Below are 20238 nucleotides of genomic sequence, written 5' to 3' on the forward strand. Positions count from 1 at the left end.
TGGCATAGATAGTCTTATCGGTACTAATAGGAAGTCAAGGGTCATTATTTCTAGAGTTTCTGTACATCTCTAAAACAATTGGAAAGTGGTCACTCTCAGAGCGGGGTACCACTGTAAAAGAGGCAACTTCATCTATCATTTCTAAGGAAACTAAGGAATAGTCAATTACACTCCCGCCCCTTTTGGAGCAGAAGGTAAAATTTCCTGGAATATCAGGCCATATTGAGCCATTCAAAAATGCAAGATTAAATTCTAAAACCAATTGTAAGAGTTTTCCTCCTGCTCTGTTAATAGTAATGTCCCTTGAATTCCTCCCTATTCTCAACGGAAGTGGAGCATCTTCGGCTAGAGTTGAGACATAGCGTTTATAAAAAGGTAAAGGTACCCCTGCCCGTACGGGCCAGTCGTGTCCGACTCTAGGGTTGTGCGCCCATCTCACTTAAGAGGCCGGTGGCCAGCGCTGTCCGGAGACACTTCCGGGTCACGTGGCCAGTGTGACGAAGCTTCTCTGGCGAGCCAGCACCAGCGCAGCACACGGAAACGCCGTTTACCTTCCTGCTATAAAGCGGTACCTATTTATCTACTTGCACTTAAGAGTGCTTTCGAACTGCTAGGTGGGCAGGAGCTGGGACCGAACAACGGGAGCTCACCCCGCCGCGGGGATTGGAACCGCCGACTATAGGATCGGCAAGTCCTAGGCACTGAGGTTTTACCCACAGCGCCACCCGCGTCCCTATAGCGTTTATAGAGAACTGTATAATTTGATCCAATTCGCGCATTGGTGTCCCCCATTACAATCAGGGGGATATTTGGAAATTTACTGTGTATTAAATAGAGCTCTTCAGAGACTATATTCCAACAATAATCTGGTCTGGCTTCCGACTCTATGGGAGGGAAATATATATTTAAAAGAAGAATTTCCTTGTGAACATTGGAAAATGATAACAATTGTGCATACTGTCCAATATTTCTAATGTAATTAATTTTAAGGTTAGAAGACTGTTTAATACCACAGATTAAACTGGCCTTGGGACGTCATTTTATTGACATTTTACTGGCAGGTAAATTATAAGTAATAAAATTAGAAATATCTAAAAGTTTAAGAGACCAAGTTTCCTGCAAAAGGATTATATCATAAGAATCAAGAAAATGTATAAAATCTGGGTCAGCTAATTTACATGAAAGTCCGGCAACGTTCCAGGACATAATAGAAAGAGTTTGCAGAGATTTATGATTTACGGATACTAATGGTCAATCCGATAGGGGGAGAACACTTCCACTAAATTTATTTACGTCACCAGAAGGATTAATATCAGAAGAGCATTCCAGTTCAGGCAAAGAAGACCATGTCATTACAAGAAGTTCATCAACCTTCTGGGTCTTTAACAGCTGGGGTTTGTCATCTGTTTTTGGCAACTTGATGTTATCGTCAGCTGATGTCCCTTTAGTCATTTGCGTTAGAGAAGAATGAAAATCAATCAGAGAGCCAGGGTTGGAATGCTGGGCTGGAAAGTCTCTCCGTGTATTATCTGTTGGCAATCGTTCTGGCAGAGCACGCTCCTGTGCTGCACTCTCCAACTCAAGTCTAGAAGCCTCGGCACTCTTTACGGGAGTAATAAGAGGTCTGATGTTACTGTCTTTAAAATGTCTTTTAAAAGTGATATTCCATCTTCTCATATAAAAGTTCTTTTGAATTAAAAGTGAGGGAAGAGTAGGGGAGCTGAAGGTAATAATTATCCTTTTCAGAAAGATGCCCCTTGATAACCAGGTGATTTCTGCCAGTTCAGAGGCTGAAATATTGCATTGCAGAATTTGTGATAGTGCGTGGATTATTTTCCATTTACTATCCCACCTCTTAACATTGTCCATATTATTTCCAAATAAAAATACCACTTTTCAGTCCTGAAATATCAAATTTGATTTAAGAGATTTATAGGTTTTGTTTAAAGCTTGCTTATTCAATGCCTTTTGTGGCGAAGAGTGGCAAATATTTTTATTTGCATTGGCAGAAGAGACCTGTTGAGTGGGCATATTAGTCTTAGAGCTCCCACTAGTGGCATTTACATTTTGTCCATTTGGGTAGGAGGAGACAGCTTTAAGAACTTCTTCCAATTTAATCTGGATTGTATTCAATTGCTTGTGCAGATTAGATATTGTTCTAAAAATTAGTTGTTTGCTGGGCCAATAAAATAATTCCTTCAGCTGAGTTAGCTGGAAGGTTCTTATCACTGGAATGAGCAGTGGAGTTTAATACTTCTCCCTGCGAGCAGCACGATAAAAAAGATTGTGAGTCTTGCAACGTATCCGGGCATTCCAAGGCATGGCCAGAAACTCTGTATTTTACTGGCAAGGGGGTGCAGGTTGAACTCACATCTAAGTTCTCAAAATTATTCACTGTTGGTATGCCACATCAGATAGGAAAGTGCTAATTTTCAATTGTTACTTGGCAGAACTGGGTGAGTTTTCAGAAAAGTCGAGCTGAGTTATTCAAGACACCATGTCGACACAGACAAGCCATTTTATGCTGCATGTGAACTCTGCTATTATCCGGCAACTGAGGAGAGTGGCGGCGCGCGGAGTGAAAGCGTGTGGGTGCCATTGGAAGTTTGTCGGAGTGGCAATAAATCAAATTTATTGCAGGGCTGATGCAGCAGACTCAGTGGGTCAAAAGATATACGACCCAACAAACTTTAACAGGTTATGGGCCCAGCACGCTTCCGTCATGCTCCTGAGGTGATTGATGGCTAGGACTGGAGGTCTGTATCTCTGCTACAGCCGGCAGCTTGAAAGTCCAGCTGGAGGCCTGTTTTCGTGCCATGCTTGCAGGCACAGAACAGTAGAAACCCGCTGGTGAAGCAAACCATTTTTCCGGAGCTGGGAGCTGGGAGCTGGGAGCTGGGAGCTGGGAGCTGGGAGCCGGAAGTTGGAGAGAGCAGCAGCTGTGTGAGTAACACAAGCCCCAGGGGGGAAAAATGGTAGATGTGCAGAACAATTTTGTGGCAGCTTTCCCAAAGCTGACGGGGAAGAACTGGGCGGACTGGTCCAAGAAAATGCAGGTTTTGTTAACTGCTAAAGGCCTTTGGACTTACATGCAGAACCCACCTATGCAGGCCCAGGATGGGGCTGCAGCTGGGGTTGTAGCTGCTGCAGCCGAGGAGCTGAGGAGAGACCAGAGAGCCGCTGCTCACTTGGACATGGCCATAGACAATGCCCAAATGGTTCACATTGACCACACCACCTATGCCCACGAGGTCTGGGGGGCCCTGCAATGTGTGCAACAGCGGGACACGGCTGGGGCCCAGATTCATGTCACCAGACAGCTGTTTGAGTTACGTTTGCAGCCGGGAGGCTGTGTGAGAGAGCATATATCCCAGATGCTGGTGTTGTTCAACCGTTTGAGGCAACTACAGATTCCCTTTACTGAGCAGCAAAAAGTCTATATATTGCTCAACTCTTTAGACTCTAGCTATCAGACTCTTTCTCTCATGATGGAAGCTATTCCAGCTCAGGAGCTTGACCTTGAATACGTGTCGGGTCGGCTGCAAGATGAGCAGGATAAAAGGCTGAGAGAGAAGGAGGGGCTGCGAAGGGGGGTTGCTTTGTGCCCAGGAGTGGGAGTGCAGAAGACGCTGGGAGCTCTGTGCAAGCTTTTGCAGCAAGGAGGTGCTATGTTTGCAACTCAGACCAACATCTGCAGAGAAATGGGGTTTCCGGAGGCGGCGTGAACGGCAATGGCGGTCCTCCTTACGCTGTGAGGAGGAAGCTCTTCAGAAACGGGTCGTCCGCTACGGCAAAGCGGAGACCCGCATTGGAAAACCCCAGGCAGCAAGAGCCTGGGGACGTGGGACTCGGCGGGTGCCAGAAGCGACCCTCGAACCGTTGAAGAGACCCCGTAAGGAGCCTCGGATCGCGGAGGGGGTCGCGGCGCTGTGAGTCGATCGCTATTCTGTGGAGTGAAGCCGCGCAGCTGCTGTCGGTGAGCGCTGACCTTTTTTCCTGGAAACTTTTGATACAAAAAGCAACAATCCGTGAGTAAAGAAGGACTTTTTATAATCTGAGTCTAAATTACTGAAATTTGGCTGAAAGCGGAGAGATGTAAACAGAAAGTCTGTCTTCCGCTGTCATTTAACTTCAAAGCAAATGAGCAGGAGGAGTGGAGCCGTAGAAGAAACTTTTAACCCAACTGATTTGAGCACCCTTTGAAACTGCTTCCAGGCAAAGTAAGGACTTAAGTATATGATTTTTTCTTTATTTGGACTGTGTTAATCTTCATCTGTGGGAATTACAATTTGACTGAGAAACCCAGGTACTGGGGCTGCCTGAACAAAAGAGCTGTCAGTTTGCAGACTTGGCTACTGTGTATTAGGACCTGCAACAATCTGAGGGTTTTTGGACTTGCTACTTTGAAACATTTTCTGAAATATCAGTCTGCACTGGCTAGAAACAATGTAATGCTGTTAATACCAACTCTGCTAAATACTAGCTATAGAAGGTCTCTGGACACTAAACTTGACTTTATTGACTTTATGTGAACTGGCTTCTTCCCTCAAGACATTTTAAGCCCCCTCTAGAGGATTTCGGACTAACAGCAGTGACATTATTTTACTTTCTCTTTCCTTTCCTCCTGTTTGACTGTTTATCTCTGGGCTGCCGCTTTCTCATGGGAACAACTCAGGTTGACCTTGACTTTCAGATAACTTTGGAATGAGTGGCACAAGAAAAAGGGGAGCAAGAACTAGACAAACAACTTTAACCTCGGCCTTACAGACACGTAGATCATCTGTACCTACTCTACCTTCGGCAGGGGAAGAAGAAACTGTGTCTACTCTGCCACTGGCAGGGGGAGAAGAAACTGAGCAGTTACAACTGGAAGATATGGCCTCAGGAGCAACTGCTTCAATTTTAGAGAAAATTTATGAAAAGTTGGCAGGCGGAGAGCGGGGGGGGACTGCCAAGATGGCGATGAGGTAAGACGCATTTGCCGGAGCTCTTCTTGAATCCTCCTTAAATTTGTGTTGTGGCTCCCAGCCTTTCAAGTTCTTGCTGAAGATTGTACCAGGGTGTTGGAGTCTATGCTAGGAGTTCACATTGCCGATAACTGTGAAGCCTGCATCATAAATCAGCTTTAATGAGCAGATAATTGTATTCTCCGGCAGCCTTGGAAGCAGCCTTCGACTCACTGTTTTCTCGCCACCTCACATTCAGCTGTATTGCTATTTCTACTACTTTTTATTACCTTTTAACCACTGCTATTTTAAAAGACTCATTTTAAACGACTCATTTTAGACGACTCATTTTAGACGACTCATTTTAGACGACTCATTTTAAACGACTCATAACGATGGTTCAAGGCAAACGCCTAAGAGACTGTGACGAGGCTTTGCCCTCCCCAAGAGCCAAACAATCAAAAACCGACCCCCCCGTGTCTGGCAAATGGAGTGACCCCACAGAACACTGCTATAGGGTGAAAACCCAGAACCGTTTCTATCCTTTAATATCCCCAGAAACAACGTCAACACCAGAGGAATTATTTTCACCTCAGATTAAGGCTGTGGACAAGCTTGGAGGAGGAGGGAGTGTCCCACTGGGGGTGGTACGGGACGCCGGAACTGAGGACTGCGCAAGACAAGAACAACATGAACATCTCCATCTTGTGGTCAGAACCCTTAATTGCATATTCAAGAAGATCGATGCGCTATCCTCCCAGCTATGTAACCTCGAACAGAAAATTGATAACCTCTGGTTAAAGCCTAAGCCATCGGTGGATACGGGGGAACTGAAGTTCCGGAGAACCTTACCCTCAACCAAAAAAGGAAGTGTGATTCCTAAATATAGACCAAACCCTGCAATGAAACATCAAGCATTGTCTCTGCAACCTAAGAAAATCTGCCTAAACATTGGGGCAGGGTCAGCAAGGTGGCTCACTCTGGATGGGGTCAAAAAGCATCTAAGCAATCTCCTAAACATAGAAACCACACAATGTGATCTCATTGCAGTATTACCTTTGAACCAGCACTTCAGGCCACAGAAAGTGATACTTGCGTTTTACTCTCCAAGGATCCCTTCAGCTATCATCAGGCAGAAATCACTCTTGGCTAGGTACGATATCACCCCAACAAGAGTTTTTATGGATAGTAAGATCCACCCCCTTCTACTCGCCGGTCACGACAAGGAGCGGTCTCTGTCGGAGAGGTCGGGAGCACCTCGGGACATCGAGCCTCCTCTTCCGGAGGATATCCATCCGCACCGAAACTGGACCTACTCTACGCCCCCACGAGCCCTAAAGAAACCCACTGGCGCAAGTAATCTTCTGACCCCGCCGGAGGAAAGAGAGCTTTTAGCCACCTTTGGCGACCTCCCACCGAGGGAACAACAAGAAATAATTGATAGACTAGAAGTACTTAATCATCAGCTCATACATGTCCAGAAGAACGGAAAAGTCCTGCTCACTTCTCAGGATAATCCTGCCAGCTTTTCGGAGCCGTGTTTTAAGGAAGCAGGAAGTCTTCCTTACCTTAGTCCAGTTCCTAAACCCATGCCTCCCCCACTTGAGGACAAAGCCCACCGATGCTTGGCAGACCCAGGTTTTGTCTCACAAGTAGGCCCCTCATCTCTACTCTTGATAAATTTTGACTCGCCCTCCAGGAGTTCCCCGCTGAAGAGTGTAGCCCAGAGTTCCTTCCACCAAAACAATTCCTTACCAACTAACCCATCAATGCCGGAACTGGAGTCCTCATATTCCCCTGAGCGGCATAGACCCGACATACAAACGGTACCAGTACGCCAAGCATCCCCAGTATCCTCGCTAGCACCAGGCCAGGGGAGTGTTCCACCCACATCCAAAAATGGCCCGGATTTGATTGAAGACCCAGCCGGACATATAAATCAAATGGTTTCATCGGCGATCTTTAGACCTCGCGGTGGGGCAGTCTCAGCAAATCCTGTGGAGTTTCCCACTGAAGTGTCCGCCCTTGGGTCAGCCAGCAGGAGACCCGTCCTGTTACACCAGTCAGAACACCTCACTACCAACTTCAAGACTAGGTACCCTCAGCAGGTGCCAGCCATGCAAAGTAAAATAACTGACTTTTTTGTGGGGTCTGTCCTGCCCCCTAAGGACACACATCTCTCCCTGAAATGACAGCGAATTGGACACAACAGGAGCTCCCCCCTATCAGTCCTCAGCTGGAACATTGCGGGCTGGAGAGGAAAAAAACTTGATCCAGAATTCTTGGAGTATATTAACCAGTTTCATATCATCTTGTTTCAAGAATCGTGGGAAGTAGAGAAAATTGTCCTAAATGGCTTTGAGCTTCTAGAACTCCCTGCCTGCCCCTCCCTGAAAGGAGGCCGCCCTAAAGGGGGCCTAATAATAGGCATCTCCCTCAACTTACATTCTAAACTTACCCTAGTACAGGCCTTGCCTCCTTACGCCCTTACCGGGCTGATTGCGGGGGAAAAGATCTCACTTCTAGTTACAAATGTCTACTTACCACCTGGGGGTTCTTCCCCCGAACTTGGCTCTAAATGGGGCTCGCTAGAAGAGCATCTGCTCTCATGCTATGTTAAGTTTCCTAATACCCCGGCCATAATAGGTGGCGATTTTAACGCCCGCACAGCAGCAAACTGGGACGCGCTGACCAAAGCCAAATGGTGGGTTACCCCAAACCTTGATAATTATGATCTGGATCATATCATGAGGAGAACTTCTAAAGACCACAGAGCAAATGAGGCTGGAGTACTCCTCTATCAAATGGCCATCCGTTTAAATCTGGTCCCCTTAAATGGCACATGTCTCCCTGACATTCCTGGGGATTTTACCCACCTGAGCGTTAAATCAAACAGCGTCCTCGATTACTTGTTGGTCTCCAGGGATCTACTTACAATCTAGTGATCATCTTCCCCTTGTAGCCAAGCTTTCCCTGTACTGGCAGTCGGAGGCCCATAGACATGCGACCCAGATGGTAACCAACGAATCTCTCCAAGTAAGAGGAATCAAATGGTCGGAGACCCAGGCTCAAAGGTACCAGGAATTCTTTCAAAAAGTAATCCTCGGGCCCCATCCTAACATAGGCTCTGCCTCAGACGAGCATAGCATAGTGCTGAAATGCTTCCACCATCATACGACTGATCTTACGTCCTTCTTCAGGTTACCACCCAAAATATTAAATCGAAATGAATATACTTACGGTGCCCCCTGGTATAATTCTCAGTGTAAACAAGCAAGACAGCGCCTCCGTGCTATATATAATGTATATAAGACCTCCGATGCAGCTACTCTGCCAGCTAGTTATGCACAAGCCAAGCTAGCTTACAAACGCACGCAGAAAATTGCCAAACGTGAGTGGCAACACAATCGCTGGCAGGCTTTGATTACTGCTTCAAAATCACACAGATCCAGGGAATTCTGGTCTTTGAGCAACAGAAGGGTGAGGAAATACCCAAGGGCAGTCATCCCTGCACCGACATGGGAATTGTTCCTGAAGAAATGCTTCTCACAGGCAGATGCTCCCTCCGACCACCTGACGCACCTGTTTACCCACCTACCTATTTGGCCTCCCACCGATCCGGACGAAATAGCCAAGCTAATAGCTCAGCTGAAACCGGGTAAAGCCCCAGGGCCCGATCTGATCCCTGCTGAAGCCATTAAACTACACCCAAAATGGTGGGCTGGCATCTTGGCCAAAACCTTTGATGCAATCAACGCTTCTGGCCTCATCCCCAAAATATGGAAGGAGGCCATTATAGTACCAATTCATAAAAAAGGTTCTCCAATGGAGCCGGAAAACTACCGTAACATCAGCCTCCTTTCGATCATAGGGAAAGTTTATGCCAGCTTTTTGCTGACTAAACTATTGCGATGGGTAGATGAGACTAATCAGATTGGCCACGAACAAGCAGGGTTCAGAATTAAACGCTCTACAACCGATCATGCGATAGTTCTTTACCATCTGGCACGAAAGTACTCCTCTCCCCCCCGGGGCTACCTCTGTGCTGCCTTCTTAGACCTAAAGGCAGCCTTTGACAGCGTTCCTAGAAATATTCTATGGGAGAAACTTGCGAAACAGGGCATCGATAGAAGACTCCTATGGCTTATAAGTCAGCTCCATGAAGGTACCCTTGCTAGAGTGAGACTTACCCCTGCGGGCGACCTCACAAATTCGATACCAATAAACAAGGGAGTGCGCCAAGGATGCATATTGGCTCCCTGTCTATTCAACCTATTCATCAGCGACATGCGAGCACCCCTAGTTAACTCATCTCCAAGTACACACGCGCCTAGACTTGCGGACTATCGCTGCCCACTCCTTTTATATGCGGACGACGCGGTAATTCTATCCTATACACGTGTTGGACTAACCAGAGCTTTGAAGATCTTCGCCACGTATTGTCAACTCAACCAATTAACCATCAACCATGCTAAATCCAAGATTCTGATTTTCTCCAGAAGCCGGAGATTATACGAATGGAAGCTTGGTGGAGCAAAAATCGAGCAAGTCCTAAAATTTCAATACCTAGGAGTTATTTTTCAACACAACTTGGGGTGGAAAGCTCAAATTCAACACCTACTTAACAAGGCCAAAACTTTGTCATATGCGCTCCTCCGATTCTTTTTTCGGACGGAGCTTTGCATGTTCCCTCGGCCCTAAAGGTGTTCAAGGCAAAAGTGGTTGCCGTGCTTGCTTATGCTGCCCCGCTTTGGGCCGTGATGACAGATCTTGCTCCTCTTGAGACACTGCAAAATCAATTCCTGCGGCGGCTCCTAATGCTCCCCCTGTGCGTAAGCAACGCAGCCATGCGACTAGAACTGAAGATCGCATCCTTAGAAACTTGCCTGTGGAAGCAAGTCTTCAATTATTGGTTATCATTGTGGCATAGATTACCAAACCACTACCTTGTCCAGTGCTTATGGCGAGATGAATTCGCTAGCCTTTGGACTAGTAGAATTCATGCCAAACTCCTGAGCTATGGAATCTCTCCTTCAGATTCCCTAAAATTAGACCAAATTACTGCTCAAAGACTGATCCGCCAAAGACTGGATGACATTGATCTACAGCGAAATTATATGCTGGGGGGAGGTGTTTGTTCGCCCCAGAACATTGGTATCACTTTAACTTACTGTGTTCCATCATACCTCTCCTCCCTTTCGACTGTTGCCCATAGACTGGCCTTCACCAAAGCGAGGTTCAACGTTTTTCCCTCCAACGTCCTGAGACATAGATTCTCAAAGGGCCAAGCCCCCGCCACGTGCGAATGTGATAAGGAGACGTCGGAGTCGCTCCAGCACATCATGTTCACTTGCCCCCTGTTCAATGTGCCACGGGCAAATTTGTTGGGATCAATCATACAGAAACTAAAGGGTACCCCACCAAAATTCCACCTTGCTCAAATTTTGCAGGATAAGGATACCCATACGACCCTGAATGTGGCTAGGTTCCTGGTCGCTGTCCTCACCCAAAAGCGACGCCAAGGAGCACTACAAGCTAACTAAGGCGTAGTATGCCATTCCATTTTATAGTATTTTATTGTTACTGTGGTGTTTTAGCGACTGTTTTTTTTCCCCATGTGCACAAGCTGTTATTTATGTGTTGTTTTTACCTGTATGGGCCTATGGCCGTAATAAATATTATTATTATTATTATTATTATTATTATTATTATTATTATTATTATTATGAAAAGTTGGAATCTTTGGATAAAAGAGTGGAATCTTTGGATAAGAAAGCGGATGAACAAACAGCCAAGATTGATCAAAATACAGCTTGCTTAAACAAAATAACTGGACAGGTGGCACAGAACGTACAAGCAATTGGGCAGTTGACTGAGGCCACTGTAGAAAATCGTAAATTGGCTGAGGCTACTAGCCAAAAAGTCGATAATTTAGAACAAGAGGTAAAACCACTCTGCAAACAAGTTGGAGAGCAACAGATGTATTTATCTATGATAGAACTACGGAATCGGGAAAATAACCTAAGGATAAGGTCAATACCAGAAGTTGAAGAAGGAAACTTAACTGAGTTCCTGACCAAAGAGTTTTCCAAGTTTTGGCCTATAGAGGAGAAGGACTTTAAAATTGTGTCAGCTTTTAGACTTGGAAAATTTGCAAAGAAAGACAAGCCCAGAGATTGTTTGATAACTTTGAGATCGAAGGAGGAAAGGGACAAGATCTTGGGCCTACACTACGAAAAGTCACTGGACATTTTGGATAGAAGAGTTGAAATTTACAAAGATATTCCGAAACAACTGCTGGACCTTAGATCTGACTATCTTGAACTGGTCAGATTGTTGAGGAGCAACTCAATCATCTTCAGGTGGGAATTTCCTCAGGGATTATCCTTTACCTTTAGAGGGAAGAAGGTTAAAATTAAAACACTTGAAGATAGAGACAAATTTTTGACTGCCTACGGAGAGGACCTTCAGAAAGGAATTGAAACACCTTTTGGGCCTGGAGCATCTGCTGTACCTTCACCCTTGGACCCTGAAGATCCAGAGAAAAAGGTACCACCCCTAGAAAAATAACAGATTTATTCAGGATGTCTCTGCAACTTCTGAGCTGGAACATTAATGGATGCAACTCCCCAGAAAAAAGGAGGAAGATATTTCATGTATTAAAAAAAAGAACAATTGGACATTGTTTGTTTGCAAGAAACACACGTGACTAGGCTCCATAAAAAAGTGCTAATAAATAAAAGATTAGGCCAAGAATTTATATCCTCGGATCGAGTGAAGAAGAGAGGAGTGGCGATTTATGCAAAGGAGAGCCTGTCACCTAAATTCCTTTTCAAAGACGAACATGGAAGAATTTTGGCAATTGAGATACAACATCAAGGAGAGAAGCTTTTGATATTAGGAATCTATGCACCAAATGAGGGGAAATCGGAATTTTACAAGAAGTTGCATGAGAGCATGCTGGATTATCTGGACTATGACAATATCATCATGATGGGAGATATGAATGGGGTCGTATCAACTAACATGGATAAGTCACAAAGCCAAAATGTTACAAAAGATGGCAGACTACCAAAGACTTTTTTTGAACTGACAGACAATATGGACTTGATTGACATCTGGAGGACAAAGAACCCCTTGGGAAGAGAGGGAACATTCTTTTCTGAAGCCCAACTGACATGGACAAGAATCGACCAAATATGGATATCTAGAGGTCTGGCACCTAAGACCAGAAAGGTGGAAATCTGCCCAAAGACCTGCTCCGACCATAATGCAGTAAAGATGGATATGACACTATTACCAACCGGCTCCTTTAGATGGAAGATGAATGACAACTTGTTTAGAGATCAGGAGATCATCAAGAAGGCCCAAAAAGCTTTGAAGGATTATTTTGAGATAAATTTGAACACTTCGGTGGAAAAAAGAATCATCTGGGACGCAAGCAAGGCTGTGATGAGGGGGTTCTTGATACAACAGAATGCTGTAAGGAAAAGGACACAAAATGAGAAAAAAGACAAGATCTTGGAGAAAATTAAAGAATTAGAGAAGAAGTTAAGATCAAATCCGAAATCACAGCCGATTCTGAGAGAAATTAAACTCTATCAAGCACAATATTCTAAATTGATAAACCAGGAAATAGAGTGGAAAGTTAAATTAATGAAACAAAAAACATTTGAATTTGCGAATAAATGTGGGAAACTGCTAGCTTGGCAGTTGAAGAAAAGACAAAAACTAAATACAGTTACAAATTTAGAGATTGAAGGAAGAAACATTCAGAACCCCATGGATATTAGAAAATGTTTCCAGAGATACTTAAAAAAATTATACACTCAAGGGCCGCAAGATGAGGCTGAGATTAAACAATTTTTGAAAAAGAATGGACTACCAAAATTGTCACAAGATAACAGATCAATCCTGAATTGCAAAATAACACGACAAGAGATCGAACAAGCCATTCAGAACATGCAACTGGGCAAATCTCCAGGGCCAGATGGGCTGACCTCCAAGTACTATAAGACATTGAAAGATTATTTGATACAACCACTGATGGAGGTTAGCAATGAAATTATGGAGGGGAAGAGGGCGCCGGAATCGTGGAAAGAAGCCTTTATCACATTGATACCAAAATCGGAAGCTGAAAAGACACAACTTAAGAACTACCGTCCCATCTCTCTCTTAAATGTGGATTACAAAATATTTGCAGACATTTTAGCAAGTAGACTTTAAAAAGTTCTAAATGAAGTAATTCATAAGGACCAGGCAGGCTTTCTCCCAGGTAGACATTTGTTTGCTAACATAAGGAACATTATTGATATTTTGGAACTCTTGCAAACAAATATCAATACAAAAGCAGTGTTAATCTTTATAGATGCGGAGAAGGCCTTTGACAACATCTCCTGGAAATTTATGAAGGGAAATTTAGAAGGGATGGGAGTGGGACGGGGTTTTGAAAATGGGATTGACGCAATTTATTCAGAACAAAAGGCTAAATTGATAGTTAACAATGTGGTTACAGAAGAGTTCAGAATTGAAAAAGGAACACGACAAGGTTGCCCTATTTCCCCATTGTTATCTATCTCAGTTTTGGAGGTGCTCTTGAATATGATTAGAGGGGACCGGTTGGTGGAAGGAATCCAGGTCGGAGTGAAACAATATAAACTCAAAGCTTTTGCAGATGACCTAGTTTTGACCCTGCAGGAGCCAGAATCTAGCACGAAAAGAGTATTACAATTAATTCAAGATTTTGGCCGGATGGCGGGATTTAAATTAAACAAGCAGAAAACTAAGGTATTGGAAAAAAATTTGACAGATGCAGAGTCAGAACGGTTTGAGAGAGAGACAGAGTTAAATGTGGTTAAAAAGGTAAAATACCTAGGGGTAAACATAACAGCAAAAAACTTGAGTCTATTTAAGGACAACTATGAGAAATGTTGGTCAGAAATTAAGAGAGATTTAGATAGTTGGACAAAACTGAAACTTTCCTTGTTAGGCCGAATTGCTGCTATTAAGATGAATGTATTGCCAAAAATGCTGTTTTTGTTTCAAACATTACAGATTGTGGACAAGACAGAGTGCTTTCGGAAGTGGCAGAGAGATATTTCTAAATTTGTCTGGCAGGGCAAAAAGCCCAGAATTAAGTTTAAGATATTAACTGACACGAAAGAAAGAGGGGGCTTTGCCCTGCCAGACTTAAGGTTGTACTATGAATCAGCAGCTTTCTGCTGGTTAAAAGACTGGCTACTTCTCGAGGACACTGATGTATTGGATTTGGAAGGTTTTAACAATGCTTTTGGTTGGCATGCATATTTATGGTATGACAAGGTTAAGATCAACAAGGTTTTCAAGAACCATATTGTCAGAAAAGCAGTGTTTAATGTCTGGACAAAATATAAAGACTTATTGGAAAATAAAACTCCAAGGTGGCTTTCACCATTGGAAGCTAAGGCCCGAAAAAGACTCAATATGGAGGCCAATTGGCCAAAGTATTGGGAAATACTAGAAAAAGATGGAGATAATTGGAAATTGCAGAGTATGGAGAAAATGAGAGATAAAGTGCGAGATTGGTTACATTACACTCAGATTAAGGAAGTTTTTAAACTTGATAAAATGTTAGGGTTTCAGGTGGAGAAATCGAAGTTGGAAACGGAATTGTTAGAGCCTAAGACTAAGGTACTTTCAAGAATGTATAACTTGCTGTTAAAATGGAACACACAAGATGAAATGGTAAAATCGGCTATGATAAAGTGGGCACAGGACATTGGGTATAATATTATGTTTGAGGACTGGGAAAGGTTGTGGACTACTGGGTTGAATTTTACTGCATGTAATGCTTTGAAAGAAAATGTTATGAAAATGATATATAGAAGGTATATGACCCCAGTCAAACTTGCAAAAATATACCACTTGTCTGATAACAAATGTTGGAAATGTAAAGAAAATGAAGGAACATTCTTTCACCTCTGGTGGACCTGCCCTAAAGTGAAGGCTTTCTGGGAAATGATATATAATGAGCTGAAAAAGGTATTTAAGTTTAAAAATCTGAACTTATTCAAAGACAATTATGAAAAATGTTGGTCAGAAATTAAAAAGGATTTAGAAATTTGGTCAAGATTAAAACTTTCCTTGTTGGGAAGAATCGCAGCTGTAAAGATGAATGTATTGCCAAAGATGTTATTTTTGTTTCAAACCCTGCAGATCGTGGACAGAGTGGAATGTTTTGGAAAGTGGCAGAAGGACATTACGAAGTTTGTCTGGCAGGGCAAAAAGCCCCGGATAAAACTTAAAATATTAACAGATGCAAAAGAAAGAGGGGGATTTGCCCTGCCGGACTTAAGGTTATACTATGAGGCTGCATCCTTCTGCTGGATGAAGGATTGGTTTTTATTAGAAAACACTGATGTCCTAGATCTGGAAGGGTTTAACAACGCTTTTGGATGGCACGCATACTTGTGGTACGACAAGGTAAAGGTTCACAAACTGTTTAAGAACCATATTGTCAGGAAAGCTTTGTTTATTGTTTGGACTAAATATAAGGACTTACTTGAAAACAAGACGCCGAGGTGGCTATCACCAACAGAGGCAAAGGCCTCAAAACTACTTAATATGGAGAGTGGCTGGGCAAAATACTGGGAGATAATAGAAAAAGTTGGAGACAACTGGAGGTTGCAGAGTTTAGAAAAAATAAAAGATAAGGTGCGAGACTGGTTACACTATGCCCAAATTCAAGAGACTTTAAAAAAAAATAAAAAGTTTGGTTTCCAGGTGGAAAAATCGAAATTAGAGACAGAACTACTTGAACCTAAGACGAAAGTGCTTTCAAGAATGTATAACTTGCTGCTTAAATGGAACACTCAAGACGAGATAGTTAAATCAGCCATGATAAAATGGGCTCAAGATATTGGGTACAACATTATGTTTGAAGACTGGGAAAGGTTATGGAACACCGGTATGAAATTCACGGCATGTAATGCCTTGAAAGAAAACATTATGAAAATGATATACAGGTGGTACATGACCCCAGTCAAACTTGCAAAGATATATCATCTGTCTGATAATAAGTGTTGGAAGTGTAAGGAGGCTGAAGGAACATTCTTTCACCTCTGGTGGACATGCCCGAGGGTGAAGGCCTTCTGGGAAATGGTTTATAATGAGTTGAAAAAGGTATTTAAGTATACCTTTCACAAGAAACCAGAGGCCTTCCTCTTGGGCATTGTAGGCCAGAGAGTGTTAAAGAAGGATAGAACTTTCTTTTTATATGCAACTACAACAGCAAGAATTCTTTTAGCCAAATATTGGAAGGCACAGGAGCTACCCACGCTGGAAGAGTGGCATACGCAACTGATGGACTACATGGAATTGGCCGAAATGACTGGCAGAATCCGAGACCTGGGAGAAGAGGCAGTGGAAGAGGACTGGAAAAAATTTAAGGACTATTTACAAAAATATTATAAGTTATATGAATGTTGAGAATTTGCTAAGTTTTGGGACAACAAGCTTCAGTAATTAAATTTTGATTATGGTGGAAACTAAGTTACGACTGTGAAATGACTAAAGTTTAGAGTAAAGTTTTTATTCTGAGGATCGATGGAAAAGTGAGTTAATAACAAATACCCTAAATCTAAAATACAATTAGATGAAAGTACAAAAACGCAGGAAACAAGGTATCAATTTGCTGTTATTTTTCTTTATTGTAAAGGATGCAGGGGATGGAGGATGCGGGGAAGTCCAGTGGATTATGAAAAACTGTTTGTAAAATGTGAATTTTTTCCTTTTATAATCTTTTTTTTCTTTTTCTTCTTTTTTGTAAAGTCGCTTTTGTTGAATTATTGACGATGTATTCGACCTTGGAAAAAAGCAATAAAAAATATTATTTAAAAAAAATAAATGAAAAAGGTATTTAAGTATACCTTCCTTAAGAAACCAGAGGCCTTCCTCCTGGGTATTGTCGGCCAGAGGGTGTTAAAAAAGGACCGAACTTTCTTTCTGTATGCAACAACGGCAGCAAGGATACTCGTAGCTAAGCACTGGAAAACCCAAGATCTACCCACACTGGAAGAATGGCAGATGCAACTGATAGAATATATGGAACTGGCTGAGATGACTGGCAGAATCCGAGACCTGGAAGAGGAGAGGGTTGAAGAAGACTGGAAGAAATTCAAGATCTACCTACAGAAACATTGTAATTTGGTTGAATGTTAAGAAGGATGCTAGATCATAAATAATTTGGCACCATTAAATTAGATGGAGATATGAAGATAAGCTAGATTTAGGAAAATATAAAAAAAAATTTGGGATAACTATCAGATCATATTTAAATTTTTGGGATTCGAACATAGGGTATCTGAAATTAGAGAAGCAACATGTGAAAGTTAGATATGAAGATTGGAAATAAGGTGATAAATTGCTTGAAAATGTTATTGGGATGAAAGTGGGAGCGGGAGACGTGAGGGAGTCCAAAGAAGCTATGAAACTATGTCAAGATATATGTGATATTGTTTATTTTTGTGCATTGTATTTTTAAAAAATGTCAATAAATATTATATATATATAAAAAACATCTGCAGAGAAATTGCCCCAGGGTCGTCTCCAATAGCAACCGAGAGATCAAAGGCAGACCACATCGTGGGAGAAGATGCCTGGCGAGAGGGGGTTGAGGCGGAGAGCCAGCAACACATCAGAAGGCTGCTACGTATGCTTTTGTTGGACAGGCTGCAGCCAACGGCAAACAGCATTGGATCATTGACAGTGGGGCCAGCAGGCATCTAGCTCCACCTGGTGGCCAGTTGCAAAACTGCTGGCAGATTCCAGATGGGACAACAGTCACATTGGCTGATACAACCAAGAGAGCTATTTCAAAAGCTGGAGTTGTTTTTATGCCTTGTTTGAAAGCTGATATTGATGTGTATGTACCTGATGGTATGAAAGGTGGGTTACTTTCTGTTTATGCTCTTGACAATGCTGGTTTTCAGGTGCAGTTTGGGAACCAGGTATGCACCATTTCCAAAGATGGAGAGCAGTTAGTACAGGTACGAGGCCACGGTGGGCTGTACATACTTGAAACAGGTAATGACGCTTCTGAGGAAGCACAGACAAAGTGTGCCAACGTCCCCACTCATGACCAGTGTATGCACTTATGGCATAGAAGATTTTTGTATGCGAACTGGAGATACATGCATAAACAGGTAGAGTGCGCTGGTGGCTGTAAAATGGAGTGCTCTAAGTTTCTTGACTGTAGAGCTTGTAAAAAAGCCAAAGTGTACACCACCAATTACCCAAGGTCTGAAAGAGTGACCAAGAAAGCCTTTGAGCTCGTGCATGCAGATCTTTGTGGTCCGATGCCAGTGGCTAGCTTGGGTAATTCCAGATACATTCTGTGTCTGATGGATGATTTCTCAAGGGTGGGATGGATTATCACACTCCGAGATAAAGGGCAAGCAGCCAAGGAGATCAAAGAGTGGGTGGTGGTAGTAGAACTGCAGTTTGACACCCATGTCAAAGCGTTTTAGACAGACAGAGGGTCGGAATTTATGGCCTCTAGTCTGCAAAACTTCTTCCGTGTGAAGGGTATTAAGCACAGGAAGACAGGGCCCTATTCTCCGCAACAAAATGGAGTTGCGGAGCACAGGAATCGAACCCTGCAAGATGCCATGGAGGCTCTTCTGTTCGATTCAGGGCTACCCAAAAGCTATTGAGCCGAGGCTGTGAAGGCAGCGTTGTTCACGTTGAACAGGACGTATAACTCAGTGGTTGGGAACACGCCCTATTTCATGCTCCATGGAAGGAAACCCAAGGTGCACTACTTTCGTACCTTTGGGGCGGAGGCTTAGGTATTGATTCCCAAACAGCAGCGCAGGAAAGGTGGCCCTAGATCGCGCAAAATGATTTTCTGTGGATACGAGCCAGGATCAAAAGCCTGGAGGTTTACGTATCCAAGTGGAGATCGCTCACGTGTGGTAATCAGCAGGAACGCTGAATTTTGTGAGCAGGCTGATTGGGACAGGATTCACGGAAACCCCGAAGTGCTCACAGAATTGTTTAGAGGTTTTGGTTCAGAGGATCGACCAATTGCACCTGCTGGCGGTCCCGGCCGAGCTGCCGACCACCACCAGGGTGCAGTGCCAGAGGGGGCAATTCCAAAGAGAGAGGTGAAGTCAGAACCCAGGAGTGTACACTCATCTCCACAGGCTTGGCCTAGTTTGTTGGTTTCTGTTTCCCTCACTGAGCAGCTGCTGGTAGTCACAAGACTATGTTTTCATTCCACAGTCCAGATACTGTTGGATTCCCATCGAAAAGGGAGACGGGATGTGACGTTTACTGGTTTCCTGTTTTCCTTGTTCTGTCGTTTCTTTGTCGGAGTTGCTCTCTGCTTCTCACAGAGACAAGATGTATATTTGTATGCTCTCTGCATAGCTTAGAAATAAAGCTTAGCAATGTAGCCATACCTGCCTCATCCTTCTGGTTTGCGGACTCTGGGTATACTCTGCTGGGCTCAAGCCAAGATGGGCCGTATCAGCTCGGAGGATCGGAGCTGAATTTACTAACAATTTTTGGTTATGAACTCCAGAAGGTCGGAATCAAGATGACGGATGGCAGAGGAACGGAAAGTTATCTGCTCTGCGCGTCAAGAAGATTGATGAAAGGTATGTGCTCTTCCCGGGAAGCCTGCCAGTTCCTAATTAATGGCATTAAAGGCTGGACTTTGAACTTTTAGCCAAAACTCTTACAGACTGTGGCAGAAGCTCGGGAGAAAGTGTGCCTTTGGAATGCAGCTGTAAACAGACGCAGCTTGCTTTAAAGACACAGAGATGGCCAATGCAAGGCTAGCAGACGCTTTTGGGATTCCAAAGCTGAATAAAAAGAATTACGCGGAGTGGGTTCAGTATGCAGAGGCTCTGCTACGAAAAGAGGGTCTGTTCAATGTCATAACAGACAACCCCCCCAGCTCCTGTAACAGATGAATGGAGAGCTAAGGATTCAAAAGCAAGGGGAACTCTGATGCTGATTGTGTCCCCTGTAGAGCTATGTCTTTTGCGTGACAAGGCCTCAGCCAAAGAAATGTGGGACAGTTTGAAAGACTCACATTTGAGAACCTCCAAGGTAGACCTCCAAAGAGATTTGCTGATGAATTTGATAAGACAGCAAAAGCTGTAACTGTTGGGATACTGCCAGGGAGACATCGACCGTCACTGCCTCCAGCCGGACTCCGGACATCCATCGATCCCCCGTAGACGTGCAGTATCAGCAATTAGCGACACGAAGCCTCAGAAACAGATTGCCACATTCTTAGGCTGGT

The sequence above is a fragment of the Podarcis melisellensis genome (assembly GCF_964234715.1).
Source record: "Podarcis melisellensis genome assembly, chromosome: W".
Classification (NCBI taxonomy): Eukaryota; Metazoa; Chordata; class Lepidosauria; order Squamata; family Lacertidae; genus Podarcis; species Podarcis melisellensis.